General features: G+C 43.2%; 1 long non-coding RNA gene across 3 annotated transcripts in view; it reads left to right on the top strand.

Annotated features, from left to right (window-relative positions):
* The first annotated feature begins 213 nt into the window (after positions 1–213).
* Positions 214–24,847, top strand: part of LOC129479621 (uncharacterized) — a 63,885-nt gene continuing 39,251 nt past the window's right edge. Inside the window, exons 1-2 of one of the 3 annotated variants that reach the window (XR_008656739.2) lie at positions 214–350; positions 3,114–3,201. This is a non-coding gene — a long non-coding RNA (uncharacterized lncRNA). Of the gene's footprint in view, positions 351–3,113; positions 3,202–12,464; positions 12,618–13,317; positions 13,390–24,847 lie in introns of those variants that run through there. The other 2 variants (XR_010120103.1, XR_008656738.2) reach the window with 2 other exon arrangements.

Below are 24,847 nucleotides of genomic sequence, written 5' to 3' on the forward strand. Positions count from 1 at the left end.
GAGACTCTGTCTCAAAAAAAAAAAAAAAAAAAAAGACCCCATGAGCAATTTATCAAACATGAGACAGGGTGTGTGTTTATGAGTGTATTTGTGGTCACTCTGATGTTTCATACTGTGGCTATCAAGTTGATTATGTGAGTAATTTCTCACACCTGCACAGGAAGTTGACCCCTCCCCTCACTTCCCCTCCCCTCCCCTTCCCTTCCCTTCCTTCTGTTAGAGTCGGGTCTTTGTTCTTAGAGCTCCCAAGATGGTGGCGGCCTGCTCCCAAGGTGGCAGCAAGACTTTTGTTCTCTGACCTGGGGTTCTTGGCCTCATGGATTCCACGGAATGGAACCTTGGGCCGTGCGGTGAGTGTTATGGTTCTATTAGAAGCCGTGGGTCACGGAGGAGAACTGTGGAACCCAGTGACTAGTATTCAGCTCGATTAGGACAAACCTGGGCACTTAGCCGTGCAGGAGCAATAGTGAGCCTCTAGCCCGATCGGGAGCGGCAATGGGCGCCTCGCTGGATCAGAAGTGCAGCGGACACCTTGCCTGATCCAGAGGGGTGGAAGTCAGTGGCAGGTCTGTGACAGTGGCATTCAGCAGTGGTGGACGGCGAGCAAAAGCTCAGCTCCACCCAGAACAAACACATACCAGAAGAGTGTGCAGTTGCAAGATTTAATAGAGTGAAAACAGAGCTCCCATACAATGGAAAGGGACCCAAAGGGATTTGCCACTCCCTGCTCGAATGCCTGGGTTTATGTCCCGATCATTGTCCCTCCCTTTGTGCTCTCAGGCGATATATGATTTGACTATTTCTTTACCTCCTGCTTTTAGCCTAATTTGTATTTTAGTGAGCCCTCTTTATTACCTGATTGGTTGGGTGTGAGCTGAGTTACAAGCCCCGTGTTTAAAGATGGGTGCAGTCACCTTCCCCAGCTAGGCTTAGGAAAATCCTTAGCCTGGGAAATACAGCTAGTCCTGTCCCTCCCTCCCTCCCTTCCTCCCTTCCTCCCTTCCTCCCTTCCTTCCTTCCTTCTTCCTTCTCTCCTTCTCTTTCTTCCTTTCTCTCTCTCTTTTTTTTTTTTTTGAGACAACGTCTTGCTCTGTCATACAGGCTGGACTGCAGTGCCCTGATCGTGGCTAACTGCAACCTCAATCTCCCAGACTCAAGCAATCCTCCCACCTAAGTCTCCCTAGCAGCTGGGAAAACAGGCAAATACTACCATCCCCAGCTAATTTTTTTGTAGAGACAATGTTTTACCATGTGCCCAGGCTTAGGTCTTGAACTCTTGAGCTCAAGTGATCCACTTGCTTCTGCCTTCCAAAGTGCTGGGATTACAGGTGTGAGCCACAACACCCAGCCCAGGCTTTTCCATACATCCTCTGAAATCTAGGTGAAGGCTGCCAAGTGTTCCTCACTCTGGCATTCTGTGCATCTATAGAATGACATCACATGGAAGCCACCAAGGCTTACAGCTTACATTCTCTGAAGTGGCAGCCTGAGCTGTACCTGGGCCCCTTTGAGCCAAGGCTGTAATTAGAGTGACTGGGATGTGGGAAGGAGCGTCCTGAGGCTGCACAAGGCAGTGGGGCCCTGAACCTGACCCATAAAATCATTCAGTCCTCCTAGGCCTCAGAGCTTATGATGGGAGGGGCTGTTGCAGAGATCTGTGAAATGCCTTTGAGGCATTTTCTCAATTGTGTTAGATATTAGCACCTGGCTCTCTTTTAATTATGCAAACATGTCTAGCAAGTGGTCACTCCACAGCCTGCTTAAATTTCTCTCCTGAAAAAGCTTTTTCTTTCTCTGCCACATGGCCAGGCTGCAAATTTTCTAAACCTTTATGCTCTGATCCCTGTTTAAATATAATTTCCAGCTTTAAGTCATTTATTTGTTCCCACATCTGAATATAGACTGTTAGAAGCAGCCATAACACCTCTTGAACACTTTGCTGCTTAGAAATTTCTGCTGTCGGTTGGGAGTGGTAGTTCATGCCTGTAATCCCAGCACTTTGGGAGGCCAAGGCAGGAGGGTCACCTGAAGTAAGGGATTCAAGACCAGCTTGACCAACATGGAGAAACCTCATCTCTACTAAAAATACAAAAATTAGCCAGGCGTGATGGCACATGCCCGTAATCCCAACTACTCAGGAGGCTGAGGCAGGAGAATCACTTGAACCCAGGAGGCAGATGTTGCAGTGAGCTGAGATCACGCCACTGCACTCCAGCCTGGGCAACAAGAGTGAGACTCTGTCTCAAAAAAAAAAAAAAAAAAAAAAAAAAAAAGAAATTTCTTGCCAGATACCCTAAATCATCACTATGAAGTTCAGACTTCCACAGATTCCCAGGGCATGAAAAGAGTGTAGCCAAGCTCTTTGCTAAGGCATAACATGCCTGATTTTTGCTCTAGTTTCCAGTAAGTTCTTCATTCCCTCTGAGACCTCCTCAGCCTGGACTTTACTGTCCATGTCACTATCAGCATTTTGATCGTAACCATTTAACCAGTCTCTAAGAAGTTCTAAACTTTCCCTCATCTCCCTGTCTTCTTCTGAGCCCTCTGAACTCTCCTAATCTCTGCTTGTTACCCAGCTCCAAAGTTTCTTCCACATTTTTGGGTATCTTTATAGCAATACTCCACTCCTGGTACCAATTTTCTGTGTTAGGCCATCCTTGTACTCCTATAAAGAAATAACTGAGACTGAGTAATTTTTAAGCAAAGAGATTTATTTGGCTCATGGTTCTGCAGGCTTTACCAGAAATAGAGCAGCATCTGCTTCTGGGGAGGCCTCAGGAAGCTTATAATCATGGCAGAAGGCAAAGGGGGAGCAGGAACATCACACGCTGAAAGCAGGAGCAAGACAGAGAGAGAGGTGTGGGGGAGGTGCAGAGGTGCCACACATTTCTAAATGACCAGATCTCATGAGAACGCACTATCACAAAGATAGGACCAAACCATGAGGAACCCACCCCTATGATCCAAACACCTTCCACGAGGCCTCACCTCCAGCTTTTTCATTACAATTCAAAATGAGATTTGGGTGGAGACAAATATCCAAACGATATCACCCTCTTAGTAGTTAAATACCTTATATCAATAATTTATTCTTTTAAATTTCCCTCATTCAGATTAGTGGTGTGATTACTGTCTCCTGACTGGACCCTGACTGCTGTAGAATTGGTAACTGAAAGTGTCACAGAAGACAGATTCTAAAAGGTGAGTTTTGGGATTGGGTGAAACGTTGAGATTTTTGCCGATGGGAATTAGATGCTAGTAACCCATGCACGCAGCAACATTACAATTAAGCTATCACCTCTGGTTAATTACAATTAAATGCTAATTAGGTAACTGTTGTGGGAGCTTATACAGTTGCTGCACTTGACCATTATAAATTCTTCCAAGTGTGTTGGAGCACTTAGAGAAAGAAAAAATGACAAGCTCAAGTCCTTTAACTCTTAGATAAAATGATGGTCTTAGAATCATACAGCTTCTATGGCAGCAGTAAAGTATCCCATTTCTTGTAGTGATAGGGCTAATGCTGAAAATTAAACATAAAACTTACATTGCAGAATTACAGCATTAGCTGAATTCACAGCTCTACCAAATATCTCATGTGAGAGTTAGGGTATTCATTGGGAAATAATGGCTCCTTGAAACTTGAGATGAGAACATCTGATTGGATTCAGATTAGCCTGAGAATCTCTGACTCCTGAGACACTCTAAGCCTCCCTTACCAGTAGAAGTACCTTTCCTTCTTATGTTGAGATGTCTAGCTTTCCTGTGATAATCTCAGTGGGTCATGCGTTGAAAAAGGATGTCCTTTCTTCCCAAGCACAAGCACCCTCTGTTTCCATCAGCCCCATAACTACAGCTGAGTGTCAATATGCTTATAGTGCCAGAGCAACTGGATGGTAGTAGGTTATACACCTAAAAAATTGCAAGGTTTTGTGAATATGTGTAAACAGAAACTGAAGAATATGTATGAAAATAGATTCTAAAGGTATTAGATCAGCAGTCCCCAACCTTTATGGTACCAGAGACTGGTTTTGTGGAAGATAATTTTTCCATGGACAAATGGAGGGATGGGGATGGTGGATGGTTTTGGGATGAAACTATTCCACCTCAGATCATCAGGCATTAGATTCTCATAGGGATCATGCAACCTAGATCCCTTGCATGTATAGTTCACAATAGGGTTCACGCTTCTATAAGAATCTAATGCTGCTGCTGATCTGACAGGAGATGGAGCTCAGGCAGTAATGCTTGCCTGCCTGTTGCTCACCTCCTGCTGTGCTGCCCAGTTCCCAACAGGCCACAGACCAGTACCAGTCCATGGCCTGGGGGGTTGGGAACCCTTGGGTTAGACCAAGGAGGGCAGAATATCAAGATGGGTTAAATGATATGATATGGTTGGACTTACTAGAGATTTCAGATTTAATGTATTAGCTCATGCAGCTGTAGGTGTCTCTAATAGCGTGCTTGATGGATTTACTAAAACGTGGACTGACTGGACTGACTGGTGGTCTGTGTCAGTGAGGTTGATGTCAGAGCTTCCCTAGCATGATGTAGAAAAGGGAACCCAGAGGCTTAGGAAGATAGGAAGTTTGGAAATGGGTTTATTTATTTAATTTTTAAAAATTAAAAAGAAATTTTTTTTTGAGACAGAGTTTTTCTCTTGTCTCCCAGGCAAGAGTGCAGTGGTGTGATCTCGGCTCACTGCAACCTCCACCTCCAGTGTTCAAATGATTCTCCTGCCTCAGCCTCCCAAGTAGCTGGGATTACAGGCACCCACCACCATGCCTGGCTAATTTTTTTTGTATTTTAAGTAGAAATGGGGTTTTCCATGTTGGCTGGGCTGGTCTTGAACTGTTGACCTCAGGTGATCCGCCCGCTTCAGCCTCCCAAGTTGCTGGGATTACAGGTGTGAACCACTGTGTCCTGCAGAAATGGGTTTATTATGTGCAACTGCATGCCTACCCTTCAATCACAGCCCTTTTAAGTCTTGACACACTTCCAGGGTTACCTGTACCCCAGTTTGAAGGCCACTGCTTGAGTTTGGCAGCAACTCAAGAGGGATGATAGAAGATCAAGAGGGATGATGTAAGATCTATAGAGGTTTTCTTGTTTTTGCTTTAAACCAATAGACTTAAATACGTTAAAGATCTGGGTAAAAGAAGTCAATAGACAGGGAAAATGAAAATCTAGGCATGAGAATACACACACACACGCACACACACACACACATGCACACACACACACACCACAGCAACTGTCTAAAAATACGGTCCTGAGGATCCTATGTGAATGTGGCAGGGTTATATCTCTGGGAATTCACTTGTTGGTTTGTTTTCTTACTCCCTTCCCTTCCATTCTCTCACTAGGGAGGACACTTTATTTCTCCTCCCCAGAGCACTATGGTGGCCATAAGTTACTTACTTTGTGAGCAGAAACAAAAGCTCAAAGAAGAAAGCTGTGGAAGCTTTAACTTCCAGGACCTACATAAGACTCTGGCTGGGCAAGAGTGGAGGAAGATATGTAGAAAATTAGGTGTGAAAAGATGAAGAAATAAGGATGTTTTCAGTCCACGAAAGCAGACTGAAAACAGCCTCTTGCCCCTAACCACCCAGTGCTCCAATGTCCCACCCAGTCCTCCCCTCTGCCTGCTCTCTGTCTATGATTAACCTACCTTGTAGCATTCTCATGCTCTAGTAAGTCTCCTCCTTTAGACACCCTGTGGTAGGGGTGATGTATCCCTCTCCAAGTTGGGATGGAAAGACCCAACTGGAAATTTCCCTATATACTGGGCCAAAGTGGACATAGAACCCTGATGCTTGTGTAGGCCATACCATTTTTTTTTTTTTCGATAATTGACACTGCTAGTCTTTTTTTTTTTTTTTTTTTTGAGACAGATTCTCACTGTGTTGCCCAGGCTGGAGTGCAGTGGTGCTGTCTTGGCTCACTGCAACCTCTGCCTCCTGGGTTCAAGCGATTCTCCTGCCTCAGCCTCCTGAGTAGCTGGGATTACAGGCATGTACCACCACACCCAGCTAATTTTTGTATTTTTAGTAGAGGCAGCATTTCACCATGTTGGTCAGGCTGGTCTCGAACCCCTGACTTTGTTGATCCGCCTGCCTCGGCCTCCCAAAGTGCTGGGATTACAGGTGTGAGCTATTGCACCTGGCCTATTTTTTTTTTTTTTGTCTTTAGTAGAAACGGGGTTTCACCATGTTGGCCAGGCTGGTCTTGAACTCCTGACCTTGTGATCCTCCCGCCTTGGCCTCCCAAAGTGCTGGGATTACAGGCATGAGCCACGGCGCCTGGCCTAAAGATAACTGATTTTCTAAAACAAAAATCAATTGTATCAATGCATTTGTTTTTATAGCATATATGAAAGTGTTCATGGAAAGGGGTACCGATCCAGACCCCATTCCTTCTTGCATGGACCTCATGCAAGAAAGAATTCAGGGCCATGTGCGGTGGCTCATACCTGTATTCCCAGCACTTTGGGAGGCTGAGGCGGGCAGATCACAAGGTCAGGAGATCGAGACCATCCTGGCTAACAGGGTGAAGTCCCATCTCTACTAAAAATACAGAAAATTAGCTGGACGTGGTGGCACGTGCCTGTAGTCCCAGCTACTAGGGAGGCTGAGGCAGGAGAATGGCGTGAACCCGGGAAGCAGAGGTTGCAGTGAGCTGAGATCACGCCACTGCATTCCAGCCTGGGTGACAGAGGCAGACTCCGTCTCAAAAAAAAAAAAAAAAAAAAAAAAAAAAAAGAAAGAATTCAAGGTGAGCCCATAGAGTAAAGTGAAAGCAAGTTTATTAAGAAAGTAAAGAAGCAAAAGAATGGCTATTCCATAGGCAGAGCAGCAGCATAAACTGCTCAACTAATTACACTTACAGTTGTTTCTTTATTATGTGCTAAACAAGGAGTGAGTTATTCATGAGTTTTCCAGGAAAGGGGTGGGCAATCCCTTTAGCTGAGGGTTTCTCCCCTTTATACACCACACAGGGCAACTTCCTGATGTTGCCATGGCATTTGTAAACTGTCATGGTGCTGCTGGGAGTGTCTCTTAGCATGCTAATGCCTTATAATTAGAGTATAATGAAGAGTCAGAATGACCAGAGGTCTCTTTTGGCACCATCTTGGTTTTAGTGGGATTTGGCCAGCTTCTTTATCACATGTTGTTTTATCAGCAAGGTCTTTGTGACCTATATCTTGTGCTGACCTCCTATCTTATCCTGTGATGAAGAATGCCTAACCTCTTGGGAATGAGCCTAGTAGGTTTCAGCCTTATTTTACCCAGCCCCTATTCACAATAGAGTCACTGTGATTCAAATGCCTCTGACAAAAGTAAAATACATGATTACATAACACAGAGGCTGAAAGGCCTATACTGTTGCAAGGTTCTCATGCAACACGTGAAGTGGTATAATATTATTTGAAGATAGACTGTGATGGATTAAAGATGTGTATTTTAAACCCTAGGTTAAGCACTAAAAATGTATGTGAATGAAGTATAAATAGTGAGCCAATAATAAAGATGAAATGGACTCACTAAAAATACCCAAATATAGAAATATAGAAATAGAGGAAAAAGGAATCACAGAACAAAAAAAGAAAAAAAAAACTACAAAATATTAAGGCTGAGCACAGTGGCTCATGCCTGTAATCCCAACAATTTGGGAGGCTGAGGTGGGAGGATCACTTGAGGCCAGGGTTTAAGACCAAACTTCAGCAACATAGGGAAATCCCATCTCTACCGAAAACAAAAACAAAAAAGTAAAAGAATCAAAGAACAGATGGAATAAATGGAAAATGACTACAAGATGGTAGATTTTAATTCAACCATATCGATAATTACAAAATAGTCTAAATATACCAATTAGATGACAGAAATTATCATTTGGATAAAACTCAAGATTGAATTTTTTAAAAAATCTCAAGAATATACTGTCTACAAGAAGCCCATTTCAAATGTGAAAATATAACTAGGTTAAAAAAATCTAGCCTAATCCCCTGTTTATTAGCATCGACAAAACGTCTAATGTTAGGCATTACTGCCATGTCTTCTCCACCCACAATTACACTGCTCAAAAATATAAGAGCCTCCAAGGCGAACAGGAGACCTAGTCCTTGATCTCCATAGTAGCCAGAGTTTCATTTGCTCCTTCTATTACTACATGATGCCATTTTCACTTCCTCCTCATTTATCTTTGAGCTTTGTTGCATTGGATAGGAAGAGAAATGTTCTTTTTTTTTTTTTCGTTTTGAAACGGAGTTTCGCTCTTGTTGCCCAGGCTGGAGTGCAATGGCACGATCTCGGCTCACCGCAGCCTCTGCCTCCCGGGTTCAAAGCGATTCTCCTGCCTCAGCCTCCTGAGTAGCTGGGTTTACAGGCGCCCGCCACCACCACGCCCAGCTAATTTTGTATTTTTAGTAGAGACAGGGTTTCTCCATGTTGGTCAGGTTGGTCTTGAACTCCCAACCTCAGGTGATCCACTTGTGTCGGCCTCCCAAAGTGTTGGGATTACAGGCGTGAGCCACTGTGCCTGGCCTGAGAAACGTTCTTTACAATGATCTCTTCTACTGACCACAGGCTCAGCCACAGGGAATCCTACCTTTATTATCAGGGCTACAGCGCTTGGTGACATAGATAACACCCATCTGAGGTCCTACCTTTTCACAGCTCCACTATTTGTAGAATGTAATAGTTCTCCATCCTTCCCTGTCTCTAAACTCTTAGATAATTCAGCTCTATCCTCCTCTTAGCCTCAATGGAAAAACAAAAGTGTCTTAACTTTTCAGTGGTGATCAAGAAGCCCCAGCCTTCAGCTTAAAAAGCTCTGGCTTTTCTCTTTAAAGGGGACTGCTCTGTGGTGGTAAGGAAGTGCTTGTGCATCAGTTAGACTTGCATTCACAGGCAAATAACAGGAAAACCACCTGTAGTCCCTTGACCACATAGAGGTTTAATTTTCTTCACTGATGTCTGTCTGTAGATAGCTGCTGACCTTGGTTCTACAATTTGGTGATGTCAGAGTCCATGTATCTGTGCTTGTCCTGACTTTTCTCTCATGGGTACAAGATGACACTGTAGATTCAGCCATCAATTCTGCATTCAAGAGAAAAGGAAGTGGGTGAAGGAGAACACAGACCTTATGTGTTCTTTCTTCAGCGAAGCAGAAGTTTTTTCTGAACCTGATCTTCCTTGATCATGTTAAATGAAAAACTTCAGTTGCATTAAATTTAAAAGAGCTTAATTGGACAATGAATGATTTGCATTATCGGGCAGGCTCCTGAGCCAGAGTAAGCTCAGAGACTCCAGTGCAGCCATGTGGTAGAAGATTTTTGGATAGAAAAAGGCAAGTGATATACAGAAAATGGAAGTGAGGTACAAAAACAGCTGGATTGGTTACAGGTTGGCATTTGCCTTATTAGAACACAGTTTGAATGCTCAGCAGTGTATGAGTGGTTGAAGAATGGCTGCTGGGATTGGCTGAGACTCAGCTCTTGTTACAGACACATACTTCTAAATTAGGTTTTCAATCTTGTCTACCTACTAAGTTAGGTTACTGTCCATTCACAAGGGCTCAAATATGGAAGCACAGAGTCATTCTCAGGCCATATTTAGTTCGCTTTAACAATCATCAGGCCTCATGATGTCCCATGGGCCAGAACTGGGTCCCAGGGCCATCTCTAGATGCGAGGAAAAACAGAAAAGCAAGTATTCTGCCTTTCAGGCTGTATAGTGGGAAGCATAAATGGATAAGAGGTTCGGGAATGGCTTTGGGTAGCTGTTCAACATTATCTTTCATAATCCCTTGTTCCTTCCTGATGAGTAGAAAACAAGGCAGAGTTAATTTCTCAAACACAATATGCTGGTACTTGGGTCAGAGCAGCGTATTACATACATATGATGTCCAGACACTGCAAATAAGAACCACTGTACTCCAGTAGGTCGCAAAAAAGAGAACAGAACGAGTTGTGCATCAGAAATGGGGAAAGTAGTCAGAGGACAAGAAGTATTAGAAGGAATGGGAGTGAAAAGGGGAAGAATCACAGAGACTTTGACCTAGAGAAGCATAAACAAAGTAACAGCTTGAGGGCTTGGGACCCCAAGGCTCAATTCAGGAGCACAAAGGGAAGAAACTTCAGAGGCTGTGCTGTAGCCCAGGGCAGCACATTTGTCAGCACGACCGAGAGCATCCTCTGCAGGCTGCTCATACCTAGCTGGGCAGGACTTGAGGAATTATGAGGGCCAAGTTGGTGAATATTGCTTTCTGTGTTTTTGGTGTTATGCCTGGACTGGAGTGGAAACACACAAGTTACACGATTAAATCTGATATTTGACATATATATGTATATATATAGTTTCTTTATGATTTTGGAGAAAAACATACTTTACATAAATAAGAACTATCTAGTCATTGAAAGGTCACTGGAAATAAAACACAGAGGACAGGGAAATGAAAATAAACTCTCTACTAAATTTCATATTACAATTCCATAAATTCCAATTCTTTTTTTTTTTTTTTGGAGACAGAGTCTCCCTCTGTTGCCCAGACTGGAGTGGTGCAATGGTACGATGATCTTGGCTCACTGCCACCTCTACCTCCTGGGTTCAAGTGATTCTCCTGCCTCAGCCTCCTGAGTAGCTGGGACTACAGGTGTGTGCCACCACGCCTGGCTAATTTTTGTATTTTTAGTAGAGGTGGGGTTTCACCATGTTGGCCAGGCTGATCTCGATCTCCTGACCTCAAGTGATCCACCAGCCTGGGCCTCCTGAAGTGCTGGGATTACAGGTGTGAGTCACTGTGCTTGGCCCAGTTCTTTTTATGCTATCAATTAATTAAATTTGTTTTCATCACATAGGCCCAAATCATTAGGAATTATACTTGTGTGTGCGTACACATGAATACATTCACACATCCACACAACAAAACCTTTTTCTTTCCCCCATTTCTCTTACCAAATAATTTATACATTCAATACATGTTTATAGACTACCCTTTCCTTTTATACCTTTCCTACTTCCTATACTGTAGACCTTATGGGAGTCATGATCAGAATTATAGGTGTTGGTTAGGGTTGAGGAGATATAAGAGAACACATACCTACTCTGGATAGATATGCAGACACTTCTCTTTTTTTTCCCCCCGCTTCTAATCTCAGCTCCTGGAAGCAGAGATCAGTAATAAATTAGGAAGATCAATAGATCAATTACATGTCTAGCCCTATCACTATCATGCTGGGTATATCACAAGACTTCTCTATCTCATTGCCTTTTAACTAAGACAAAACTGGTATTAGTCTTTTCTGTTTCCTTCTCTTTATTTTTTTTTTTGAGACAGAGTCTTGATCTGTCCCCCAGGCTGGAGTGCAGTGGTGCAATCTCGGCTCACTGCAAGCTCTGCCTCCCAGGTTCATGCCATTCTCCTGCCTCAGCCTCCCGAGTAGCTGGGACTACAGGCACCACACCTGGATAATTTTTTGTATTTTTAGTAGAGACAGGGTATCACCGTGTTAGCCAGGATGGTCTCGATCTCCTGACCTCGTGATCCACCCGCCTCGGCCTCCCAAAATGCTGGGATTACAGGTGTGAGCCACCGCACCCGGCTCCTTCTCTTTTCATCTTTCTTGTCCAACTACCTAACAGATCTGTTCCGCAGATAAATGAGATTTTGCTGGTCAAATTTCTCTGGGAAAAAGCAAAATCAAACTATACAAGAAAAAACATTTTTCTTCAATAAAGCTTTCTTTTTTTTATTTAAATTTTTTTTTATTGGGGCTGGGTGCAGTGGTTCACTCCTGTAATTCCAGCACTTTGGGAAGCTGAGGCAAACAAATCATTTGAGCCCAGGAGTTCAAGACTAGCCTGGGCAACATAGACCCTGTCTCTATAAAAAATAAAAAAATAAAGAAATGAATAAAAATAATTGATTTTGTTTTTATAGTGTCTCCCTATGTTGCCCAGGCTGGTCTCAAACTCCTGGATTCAAGCAATCCTCCAAAATCATCCTCCCAAAGTGCTGGAATTACAGGTGTGAGCTTCTGCACCTGGCCTTGATAAAGCTTTTATGCCTACCTCCAATAGGTCCACTCAGAATGAGGGGTGTGTAACTGTCTTGAGAATGTTATAGAACTCTGCTATCTACATTTATGTGGCTGGCATTTTCATTTCCAAAAGTTTACCAGAAGTCATAACTTTCTTCACTTCCTTTAATGATACCAATCTAGGTTAGTTCCGTGTCTGATATGTTATTACAGTTTTCCCTTATACCATCATCACATTCATTTATGGAATTTGTAGTTGATGAGTACCTACTTACAATTGCCAGGCACTCCTCCTTGTTCTAGGCATGGGGGTACAAGAGTGAATGAGAGAAAATTTCCTGTCTTCTTGAATCTTACATCATAATAAGAGAGATATGTAATAAACACACACACACACACACACACACACAATGTCAGAGGGCAATAGGAAAGAAAATAAAGCAGGCCAAGAGGACAGAGAGAAAGAGGTAGAGGGAGTGCTGTTTTAGACTGCGTAATAAGAGAAGGCCTCCCTGAAAAGTTAACATTTGAATGGAGATGTGTGTAAACTGAAGAAGAGAGCCATGATAATATTAAGGTGAGCAATATTCTAGGCAGAGGGACACGAATGCCAAGTTCCCAATGTGGGAAAGTACAAAGAAAACTCAAGGAACAGTAAGATGAGTTAGGAGGGCAGGTGAACAGAGAGGCAGGAGAAGACCAGGTCATGCAAAGCCTTACGTGCCATGGTGAGGATTTTACCCTAAGTGTGATGAGAAGCCATTGAAAAGATATAAACAAGGAAATGACATGATCTCATTGATGAAGCTCTCTCTGCTGTGTGGAGAATAAAACAAGAGTGGAATCCAAAAGATCATTTGAGAATCTACTGGAGAGATCCAAATGGTAGAAAATGGTGCCTTGAACTGAGATAGTAGTGATGAAGGTAGTGGGAGAGAGATGGTAAAATTGTGATATAGGTTGAAAGTAAATCCAGTGGGATTTCCTGGTAAGTTGAACATGGACTAGGAAAGAAAGAAAAGTTATGAACAATTCCAGGATTTTTGGCCTGATCAGCTGAATTAGTAGAGGTTCCATCTGGTATGCTTTGGCTGTGTCCCCACCCAAATCTCATTCTGAATTCCCATGTGTTATGGGAGGCACCCCGTGAGAGGTAATTGAATCAGGGGGGCAGGCCTTTCCCATGCTGTTCTCATAATAGTGAAAAAGTTTCATGAGATCTGATGGTTCTATAAGGGGGAGTTTCCCTGTACAAACTCTCTCTTTGCCTGCTGCCATTCATGTAAGATGTGACTTGTTCCTCCTTGCCTTCCGCCATGATTGTGAGGCCTCCCCAGCCATGTGGAACTGTAAGTCTATTAAAACCCTTTTCCTGTATAAATTACCCAATCTCGGGTATGTCTTTATCAGCAGTGTGAAAATGAACTAATACACGTTTAATAAAATATAGAACACTGGGAGAGCAGTAGATTTGTGACAAGTGGAGAAGGAAATTCAGAGTTCAGTTTGGAACATGTTTAGTTTGAGATGCCTATTGGCTGACTGAGAGGAGATGTTGAGTAGGCAGATAGATAAAGATGTGTCAAATTTAGGCTTGGCTGAAAATACGAATTTAAGACTCTTAAGCATCTAAAACCACAGAATTGCAAGTCAGTTGAGGAAATGTTTAGAAAAGGAGAGTGCGATCTACTGTATTAACTATTTTTTTTTTTTTTTTTTGAGACGGAGTCTCGCTCTGTCGCCCAGGCTGGAGTGCAGTGTTGCCGTCTCTGCTCACTGCATGCTCCACCTCCTGGGTTCACGCCATTCTCCTGCCTCAGCCTCCCGAGTAGCTGGGACTACAGGCACCCGCCACCATACCCGGCTAATTTTTTTTGTATTTTTAGTAGAGATGGGGTTTCACCATGTTAGCCAGGATGGTCTAGATTTCCTGACCTGGTGATCCACCCGCCTTGGCCTCTCAAAGTGCTGGAATTACAGGTGTGAGCCATTGCGCCCGGCCTGTATTAACTACTTTTAAGAAGCTAAGATTGACCAAAATCTGACCAGTGGATTCAGCCCTATGAAGGTCAGCAGTGACGTTGAGAAGAATAGATTCAGCCGAGGACTGGAGTCAAAACCCTCAGAATTTTGATTAGCCGTCCATTCTATGAAGGTCTGTTTGTATCAGTCTCCCCAGCTTGTATTGTAACTTTTATAGAAGTAAGGATGTCTCTTTTAGTCATCATTTTATCTTGATTTTTTTGTTTCAGTGCCTGGCACATAGCAAATGCTCCATAATTATTTGTGGAATATTCCATTTGTTCAGATAATTTCAAAGGAATTGATTGTGAGGATTTTTCTTGAGGTTGTAGAATGAGGATTCAGTGGTGATTTTAAGGGGATGGGAAAATGATTTTTGTTTTTATTTTTGAGACGGAGTCTTGCTCTTTCACCCAGGCTGGAGTGCAGTGGCTCGATCTCAGCTCAGTGCAAGCTCCACCTCCCGGGGTCACGCTATTCTCCTGCCTCAGCCTCCCGAGTAGCTGGGACTACAGGCGCCCACCACCATGCCCAGCTAATTTTTTTGTATTTTTAGTAGAGACGGGGTTTCACCGTGTTAGCCAGGATGGTCTCGATCTCCTGACCTCGTGATCTGCCTGCCTCAGCCTCCCAAAGTGCTGGGATTACAGGCATGAGCCACCGTGCCCGGCCGGGAAAGTGATTTATAACATCATCAAAGAACCACTCTTCTATTTTATCTTGAGAAATATTCACTTTTAAAATTTCAAATGGTGTAAGTGTTTCAAGGCAATGTCAGCATGTACAAGAAACATCTGAAATGGCTGGGTGCCGTGGCTCATGCCTATAATCACACAGTACGTTGGGAGGCTGAGGCCGGTGGATCACCTGAGGACAGGAGTTTGAGACCAGCCTGGCCAACATGGTGAAACCCCATCTCTACTAATAATAGAAAAATTAGCTGGATGTGGTGGCGCACACCTGTAATCCCAGCTAGATGTGGTGGCGCACACCTGTAATCCCAGCTACTTGGGAGGCTGAGACAGGAGAATGGTTGAACCCAGGAGGCAGAGGTTGCAGTGAGCCAAGATTGCGCCATTGCATTGCACTCCAGCCTGGGCAACAGAGTGAGACTGTCTCCAAAAAAAAAAAAAAAGAAAAGAAGTGAGGGACCGGTTATAGAACAGAAGAGAAGGTCTGAGTGGACAAATTGCTCCTTTCAACCAACCCTCCTATTTTCAACCCAGTCTTCAAAGGTGTTTTCTCAAAAAAATAAAATCTTACATTTGGTAACCTGAGATTTAGAAATACATGCATATTATAACTATTACTTGGTGTGTAAAGAATTAACTTTGAGAGAAGCCATGAGAAGGAAATAGAATTTCCCCTTAGGTTGTTTTCTTGAGAGAGGAAACCAAAATGTGTCAGTGTTTCAAGAGCTGGTCCTGTACCTTTGAGTATGTTTCCTGTGCATGCTCACTGAATTAGGCAATAGTATTGATTTTAGGAAAGGTAAGAGCTAAGATTACCCATTTGTTCATATTAGCTCAGATTCTCCCTTTGCCTAACTTCCTGGAAGCACATTCAATATCATGAACAACGTGGCAATTTTTTCACAGATCATTAAGGAACATTTGGTAAATTACTGCTTTAGTGCGTAAAATAGCCTGCACTATCCCAAAAGTTTTAATGTAGCTTTCCAGTGGTACGTAATTTGCTCTGAGTATGTGGATTGAAAATCTGGCTCAGTGAACAGAAAAGTAGACTGAGTAGCCACATGCCCAGTGGAATCATAATTAAAATTAGGCCAACCAGACACAGATGATTGGAATATACTCAGGAGGAAATAGGGAGATTTGAAGAGGTCACAGGACTTCTGTCATGTTAAATACACTCCTGACAATGACAGAGGATAAAAATTGGCTTCCTGGGGAAAGGGAGAAGCATAATTGAGAAACAAAAAAGAATAATGAACATTTCTCAGAATTCTGAGAAACGGGTTTTGGTGGGTTACAGTTGGCTGCTATCTCCTTCTTCTTCTTCTTCTTCTTCTTCTTCTTCTTCTTCTTCTTCTTCTTCTTCTTCTTCTTCTTCTTCTTCTTCTTCTTCTTCCTCTCCTTCTTCTTCTTCCTCTCCTTCTTCTTCTTCCTCTCCTTCTTCTTCTTCCTCTCCTTCTTCTTCTTCCTCTCCTTCTTCTTCTTCCTCTCCTTCTTCTTCTTCCTCTCCTTCTTCTTCTTCCTCTCCTTCTCCTTCTCCTCCTTCTCCTTCTCCTCCTCCTCCTCCTCCTTTTTCTTTCTTTCTTTCTTTCTTTCTTTCTTTCTTTCTTTCTTTTTTTTTTGTCTTAAAACAGTCTTGCTCCGTCTCCCAGGCTGGAGTGCAATGGCACGATCTCAGCTCACTGCAACCTCCACCTCCCAGGTTCAAGCAATTTTTCTGTCTCAGCTTCCTGAAGAGGTGGGATTACATGTGCACCACCACACCTGTCTAATTTTTGTATTTTTAGTACAGATGGGGTTTCCCCGTGTTGGCCATGGTCTCAAACTCCTGACCTCACGTGATCCACCCATCTCGCCTTCTCAAAGTGCTGGGATTACAGGCATGAGCCACCGCACCTGGCCTGAGTTGGCTTCTTTACTGCAACCTGTTTTATCAGCAAAACAGGTTTTGTACCGACTTCCTATCTCATCCTGTGACTTCAAATGCTATTAATATGCAGTGTGTTTACCATGCAAATTATCACACCTAGGGAAAATGTTAGGAAATGGAAGGAGAACTTGGTCTGTAAGTGATTGAAGATTTTAACAAAAATGGAAACTGTGACATACAGCAATAGTACTGAACTGCTCCAAGCCTTCATTATCCCTGAAACTGGAAACCCTGGAAACTGCACTAAAGACTCGTGTGCTCGTGCACCTTCCTCCTGCCCTTAGAACAGAAAAGGGAGAGGAGAGTCACACGGTCACAGCCAAAGGTAGAAAAGGGCCAACTGGTTGTTACTCTCATCTTTTTGGCCTCACAGGCCTGGAAGCTGACTTGACCTTTCCCTCTTAAATGTTGGATCTGAAAAATGGTTATATTTTACATGTTCTAGAAGACAGAATTAGCTCTGGCTCTAAGTACTTGTGAATATAAGCTTTAGTTATTCAGGGTAAGGTAAACCTAGAGGATTATTTGTTCCATTTAAAGTGTATGCCTGAAAGTAGACTCATTCTCAATGTTATTGCCACCTCTGACACTGGCGATTCATTAGTTTAGTCTTCAGCATCCCTGAGCACCTACTATGTGCTGGTTGGTCTCTGTGACAAGGGTTTTAAAGGTAAATCTGGGTCAAGTGCAGTGGCTCATATCTGTAATCTCAGCACTTTGGGAGGCCAAGGCAGGAGGATTGCTTGAGCCCAAAACTTCGAGACCAGCTTAGGCAACATAGTGAGACCCCATCTCTACCAAAAAAAAAAAAAAAAAAAAGCCAGGAATGTTGTCTTGTGCCTGTAGTACTATTATAGGAAATGGGTCCAGATCCAGACCCCAAGAGAAGGTTCTTGAATCTTGTGCAAGAAAAAATTCAGGGCAAGTCCACAGTGCAAAGCAAAATCAAGTTTATTAAGAAAGTAAAGGAATAAAAGAACGGCTACTCTATAGATGGCAATATTCCCGCTGGTTGCCTGTTTTTATGGCTATTTCTTGATTATATACTAAACAACAGGTGGATTATTCATGCCTCCCCTTTTTAGACCATATAGGGTAACATCCTGACATTGCCATGGCATTTGTAAACTGTCATGGTGCTGGTGGGGTATAGCAGTGAGGACAACCAGAGGTCACTCTCATCGCCATCTTGGTTTTGGTGGGTTAGAGTTGGCTTCTTTTTTTGTTTGTTTGAGACAAAGTCTCGCTCTTTCACCCAGGCTGGAGTGCAATGGCACAATCTTGGCTCACTGCAACCTCTGCCTCCCAGGTTCAAGTAATTCTCCTGTCTCACCCTCCCAATGGCTGGGATTACAGGTGTGGGCCACCACGCCCAGCAATTTTTGTATTTTTAGTAGAAATGGGGTTTCGCCACATCTGCCAGGCTGGTCTCAAACTCCTGACCTCAGGTGATCCACCTGCCTCAGCCTCTCAAAGTGCTGGGATTATAGGCATGAGCCACTGTGCCCGGCCTAAGAGTTGGCTTCTTTACTGCAACCTGTTTTATCAGAAAGATCTTTATGACCTGTATCTTGTGCCCACCTCTTATCTCATTCTGTGACTTAGAATGCCTTAACTGTCTGGTAATGCAGCCCAGTAGGTCTCAGCCTGATTTTACCTAGCTCCTATTCAAGATGGAGTTGCTATGGTTCAAATGCCTCTGACAGTACCAGCTGCCAAGCAGGCTGAGGCAGGAGAATCCCTTGTGCCCAGAAGTTTGAGGCTTCAGTGAGCTATGATCATGCTACAACACTCCAGCCTGGGTGACAGAGCAAGGCCTTGTCTCAAAAGTAAATAGGTAAATAAGTAAGAAGACTGCTAAGCAGGGACAAACATGCAAACCTATAATGCCAATAAAGTATTATAGGTACTCTGACAGAAGTAAGGGGGAAGTGGTCAGTTCTGTTGGGCATATACCGGTGAGGCTTTAGAGGGGACTGTTAGGGTGAATTTCAATTGGCAGTCAGTAAGCAGCCATGGAGGGAGGGGGTGGAGGAAGAGCTCAAGGTGCAAGTGCACGGAGGTGGGAAACACCTGGTGAATTGAGGGACTACGGAAGAGAAAGAGTTGGAGAGTTCGTTCCAAGGCCTAGGAGGCAGAGATGAGGGAGGCTGAAGAGAGAACAGGATAAAAAAACAGCAGATGTTATAGACTTCCTCTGCAGAGTTATCAGTGAACAAGAAGATGTATCTTCTCTGAAATGCGAACAGGCCTTGTGCTTAAAATGGGGCGATAGTAACAAGTCAAAATTAGTCAGTCTGCTTCCTGGGTTTCATAAGCCAAAATGCATTTGTGCTGTCTTTGAAATGACAAAAATGATTCTTTGCTCTCAACTTGGTGTTAAGCCGGTAGAGTTCTTTACTTCTTGGAGTGACCCAAACTTTCATTTCCAAGGTATCTGAGTCCTCAGCAGTCCTGCCTGTGTCTTGTTACTAGCATCCTGGCTGGGGAGAGTAAGGAAATGTATCTGGGGTCACCTCTCTTCTCCTATTATGCTGAAATAACTCTTTTTCTTTTATACTCAGAATTAATCACCCAGTCTACACCCAAACGTTCTTTTCTGTTTGCCAAAAAGTGGCAAAGTAAGAGTTTCACTTTCCTATTCAGTGGGCTCTTCAATATGTCCCTTGACTGAAACATTTTTTTTTTGTCCCTTTGGATTCTAAATCCTAAGGTCATTTCTCCTTCCAGGAAGGTGGATCATGAGATGTACTGCTTAGAGTTCTGCCCCTGGGAAGATTTTCCTTCTCAATTGTCTTTCAAGGCTGCCCCTAAGTGGGTGAAAGTTGCAACAATAGTCCTAATTGTGCTAGTGTCCTTAGACCAGGGCAGAGTCATCTGGAAACTAGTCTTGAACATTTTCTTCTTTAATCAGCAAGCCACAGGGAGTTTCCACAAGGCCATATGTGTGGGCTGGGGGAGGATGGGTCTCCTCCGGCTCCCGAAGTAGGAGACAGTGCACTCTGTCACACCACTATCACCCACAGTGGGGAATTCCTCCCTCAGAGGTGTGGAATCTGATGCCTGAACAGCCAAGTGTCAGCCCTCAAGTCCTCCTTCACTTAAAAATTATATCTAAAAATTCATCTGAAAGTTTGTATTACTTTTTGATTTCTTTGTTTTGAGACAGGGTCTGGCTCTGTCATGCAGGCTGGAGTTCAGAGGCATAATCTTGGCTCACTGCAACCTCCACCTCCTGGGTTCAAGCAATTCTCCTGCCTCAGCCTCCTGAGTAGCTGGGATTATAGGCACCCACCACCTCGCTAATTTTTTATATTTTTAGTAGAGACGGGGTTTCACCATGTTTGTCAGGCTGGTCTCAAACTCCTGGCCTCAAGTGACCTGCCCTCCTCGGCCTTCCAAAGTGCTAGGATTACAAGCGTGAGCCACCATGCCTGGCCTAACTTTGTAGTCCTTTATAATTTCATACAAATTTAAATCTTTATTCCATCTGGAAGTTCAAGGTAGGGACCAATTTTATTCGTTTTCCAAATGACTAGCCTGTTGTCTGAATAATGTGTTTCTTTTCCCCACTTTATTAATAAATCCAGTCTCATTTGTATATGGATCTGCTTCTGTTCTCACTATTTGGTTTTATTGATCATCTGTCCATTCCTGCAGCAGTATATCAGCAATAAATACTGCAGTTTAAATAACTGGCAAAGCTCTCCCTAATGTTCTTCTGTGTTAGAATTTTCTTGGCTATTCGGGCATATTTTTATTTTCCAGACAAATTTTAATATTTTTTGCCAAGTTCCAAAAGAATTCCATTAGAATTTTGGAATTGTTATTGAGCTGTAAAAAATTTATAGATCAGTTTCAGAGAAAACTGACATATTTACTATGTGTGTCTTCCAAGCCAAGAATATGACATATCTTTTTATTTGTATGTGTTCTTTCTGGATGGACATTAATTCTGAGTGATATGAACTAGTTTCTTCTCCAGAGACGTTTTCGTTACCACTCCTGCTATGGGAAGGAGGCTCTACAAAGTGTAATCATTTCATTTTGGGCCGCCAACATGTCTTGACGGTCAGTATAAACATATGAGTGTATTGCTGAAAACTGCGGTGTGATGATTAACTCTCCAAGATCCCTATACAGGGATTGTCAGTTGAAAAAACTACGTGGAAACCTTAAAACATCCAGAAACCACCAATATGTGTAATTTGCCTATAAAGAATGTCATTTACTAAAAAACTGTCATTATTCCTAAGCAGGAATGGAGGCTGTAATGTTATGTTGGCCACATATTTGTGGCACATCTGAGAACTGTTTGTATAAATGCACTGGCTAGAAGCCCCATTCACTGGTCCAAAACCCATTCTAATATTGACAACACAATAAAGAAGAATGGCACATGCCAAGTTATTTAACAAAACTTGCCAAGGAGGTCACTGTGCTGGCTTTCCTTTTCTGTTGTGTACCCAGTGCCTAATACAACGCCTTGCATAGAGTTTGTGCTTAACTATTGAAGGAATGAATGGAGTCATCAACAAGGATTAATATGAATGCTTTTTTTTTTTTTTGAGATGTGAGTCTTGCTGTGTTGCCCAGGCTAGTCTCAAACTCCTGGGCTCAAGCAATCCTCCTGCCTCAGTCTCCCAAGTAGCTGGGACTACAGGTGTGTGCCACTGCACCTGGCTATATGCATGCTTTCTAGGGTAAAAACTTGAAGAGTGTAATTTGCTGCCATCCTAACTTATTACCATCACCCTCTGGCATCATGGCAGTACTAAAAACTTCTAGATTGGCAGCTGGGACTGCTTAAAAATTCATCTGAAAGTCTGTATTACTTTTTTGTTTCTTTGTTTTGAGACAGGGTCTGGCTCTGTCATGCAGGCTGGAGTTCAGAGGCACAAGCTCTCCTAACCCTTGATTCACCAAATAACCATCTCCAGGGTCAGCCTTTGTAGCTTGGTCAGTTCCTCCTAGCCCACCTTCCATTCCAGTAGTGGATGATCCCAAAGAGTAGGACTCCGTTTTTCTTCCCACCAGCCTTCTATTGCCAAAGATCCTTTGTGCCTTTACCCAGCCAAGTCACAAAACATTGAATAACCACACTAACATTTTTTTGTTGGCACTGGAATCAGAGGCTGCCATGTTATAATCTGAGATTCGGAATGATCACCCTAATGACAGATTTTGTCTGGTCTCCTTCTCAGGGCGGGTGGGCTGGTGGGCTAGAGTGAGTCAATCACAGCCAGATTGGGGCAGTGAAAATACTTGTTACCCACAGTTGCAGATATGAAGAATTTAGGAATGAGAATGTTAGATCAGAGAGAATGCACAGAGTAAAAAAGAAGCATGTCCACCCAGGTAATCGCAGCAAGAAGAGTCTGTAACCAGTAGAAGCAAGAATCACAGCAAGAAGAGTCTGTAACCAGCAAGAAGAGTCTGTAACCAGTATCAGGAGCTGGAATAGAAAGCCAAGGGATTGAAGACCAGAGAATATTGAATAGAGCCAAAATAGCTGCAGCCAAAAGCTGAGCTTTTATATATTATCATAGATCCATGGCATGGGCAACCTGAATTTATTTAAATGTTCTAGGATGTCCAGATATAATGGAGAATGAGGTAGGTATAAGTGTTAGGAGGCTACTGCACCTAAGTGACAATTATTAAAAGAGTAGGAGGCTGGGCACAGTGACTGTAATTTCAAAATTTTGGGAGGCCGAGCAGAAGGATTGCTTAAGCCCAGGAGTTCAAGATCGGCCTGAGCAACAAAGTGAGACCATGTCTCTACAAAAAAATACAAAAATTATGGCCAGGCGTGGTGGCATGTCCCTGTAATCCTAGCACTTTAGGAGGCCAAGGCGGGCAGATTGCCTGAGGTCAGGAGTTCAAGACCAGCCTGGGCAACATGGTGAAATCCCATCTCTACTAAAATACAAAAAAAATTAGCAGGTGTGCGTCTGTAGTCCCAGCTACTCTGGAGGCTGAGCAGGAGAATAGCTTGAACCGGGGAGGTGGAGGTTGCAATGAGCCGAGATTGCTCCATTGCACTCCAGCCTGGGTGACAGAATGATACTCTGTCTCCAAAACAAAACAAAACAAAAAATAAAAAAACCCCACAAAAATTAGCCAAGCATGGTGGCATGTGCCTGTAGTTCCAGCCACGTGGGACGCTGAGGTGGGAGGATCACCTGAGCTCAGGACTTTGAGGCTGCAGTGAGCCAAGTTCATACCATCACACTCCAGCCTGGACAGCATCACACTCCAGCCTTGTCTCTAAAATAAAAACATAAATAAATAAATAAAGAGTAAAAAGAGTAGCAGTTGCTGTGGGACCAGAGAGACCAGAAACAGATTCCAAAGCAATTTCAGAAATATAATTAATAGCAATGATGCCTGCATAGCCAAAAGTCATGAATTCTAGTTAGTTGAGGCAAAGAAGGTACAGATAAAAAAATTCAAGTGATAAGATCCAGTCTTTAAATATTGTGAAAATTTGGGATAGTACAATAGTTATTTTCATGGATTATTTTAAACATTGTTTAAAATGCATTGTAGTTATTGTTCATGACAACTTTGTAAGATATCCTTTAGAATTACCTCCATTTTAACCAGGTGCGGTGGCTCACCCCTGTAATCCCAGCACTTTGGGAGGCCGAGGCATGAAGATTGCTTGAGCTCAGGAGTTCAAGATTGGCCTGGGAAACTTTGCAAGACCTGTCTCTACTGAAAACAAAAAAACAAAAAAAGCAGCCAGGCATGCTAGCACATGCCTGTAGTCCCAGCTACTTGGGAGGCTGAGGTGGGAGGATTGCTTGAGCCTGGAAGATCGAGGCCACATTGAACTGTCATCGCCACCATTGCACTCCAACCTGGGTGACAGAGTGGGACACTGTCTCAAACAAACAAACAAAAAAATAAGAGTTACCTCCATTTTAACAACCCTTAGAGTGATTTACCCAGGGTCACATGGCAGCTTGGAAGCATGGCTGCGTAAAAGAACTTGGGGCTTTTAATCTCTGTATTACTTAGGATTCTCCAGAGAAACAAAACCAATAAGATAGATAGATAAATGGATGATAGATAGATAGATAGATAGATAGATAGATAGATAGATAGATAGATAGATAGGAGATGTATTATGGGAATAGGCTTACAGAATTATGGAGGCTGAGAAGCCTCACAATGTGTCATCTGCAAGCTGGCGAACCAGGAAAGCTAGTGATTTAATTCAGTATGAGTCTCAAGGCCTGAGAACCAGGAGCTCCTATGTCCTACGGCAGCAGGAGATGGTTGGCTCAACTCAAGCAGAGACAGTGAATTCACCTTTCCTCTGCCTTTTTGTTCTATCTGTGCCCTCAACAGACTGGATGAAAATAGATCTTCTTTACTCAGTCTACTGATTCAAATGCTAATTTCCTCCAGAAATGCCCTGAAAGACACACCCAGAAATAATGTTTTACCAGCTATCTGGGCATCCCTTAGCTCAGTCAAATTGACACATAAAATTAACCATCACGGGATGGGTGCAGTGGTTCACCCCTGTAATGCTAGCACTTTGGGAGGCTGAGGTGGGGGGATTGCTTGGGTCCAGGAGCTTGAGACCAGCCTGGGCAACATGGCCAAACCCCATCTCTGCAAAAAATACAAAAATTAGCCAGGTGCAGTGGCTCATGCCTATAGTCCCAGCTACTCTGGAGGCTGAGGTGATAGGATCCATTGAGCCAGGGACATGGAGGCAGCAGTGAGCCATGATTGCACCACTGCACTCCAGACTGGGTGACAGAATCAGACTGGGTGACCGAATCCGTCTTTCATGGTCCAAACCCAACTCATTCTCTCTCTCTCCCTTTCTCTGTTGCTCTCTCTTTCCCTGACACAGATATTCACTTAGCATTTAAACTTGACTTCTGAGACTAAAGTGAAAGAGATTTGTCAGTTATCAATATGTTCTGATATAGATAGTTTGATAAATAGATAAACATATAAATATTGTTCAAGTGCTTTTGGAGCTAGTGAGTTGGCTGCATTGTTATATCTGTTTCAGGAACTCTAGAATGATATGTAAAACCCTCTTCCCTCCCTTCTTTACTTCCTTCCTTCCTTCCTTTTATCCACATTTTTTTCAGCAAACATTTAAGAGTGCTAATGTTGTGTCAGCTCGTG

The sequence above is a fragment of the Symphalangus syndactylus genome, chromosome 3 (genome assembly GCF_028878055.3).
Source record: "Symphalangus syndactylus isolate Jambi chromosome 3, NHGRI_mSymSyn1-v2.1_pri, whole genome shotgun sequence".
NCBI lineage: Eukaryota > Metazoa > Chordata > Mammalia > Primates > Hylobatidae > Symphalangus > Symphalangus syndactylus.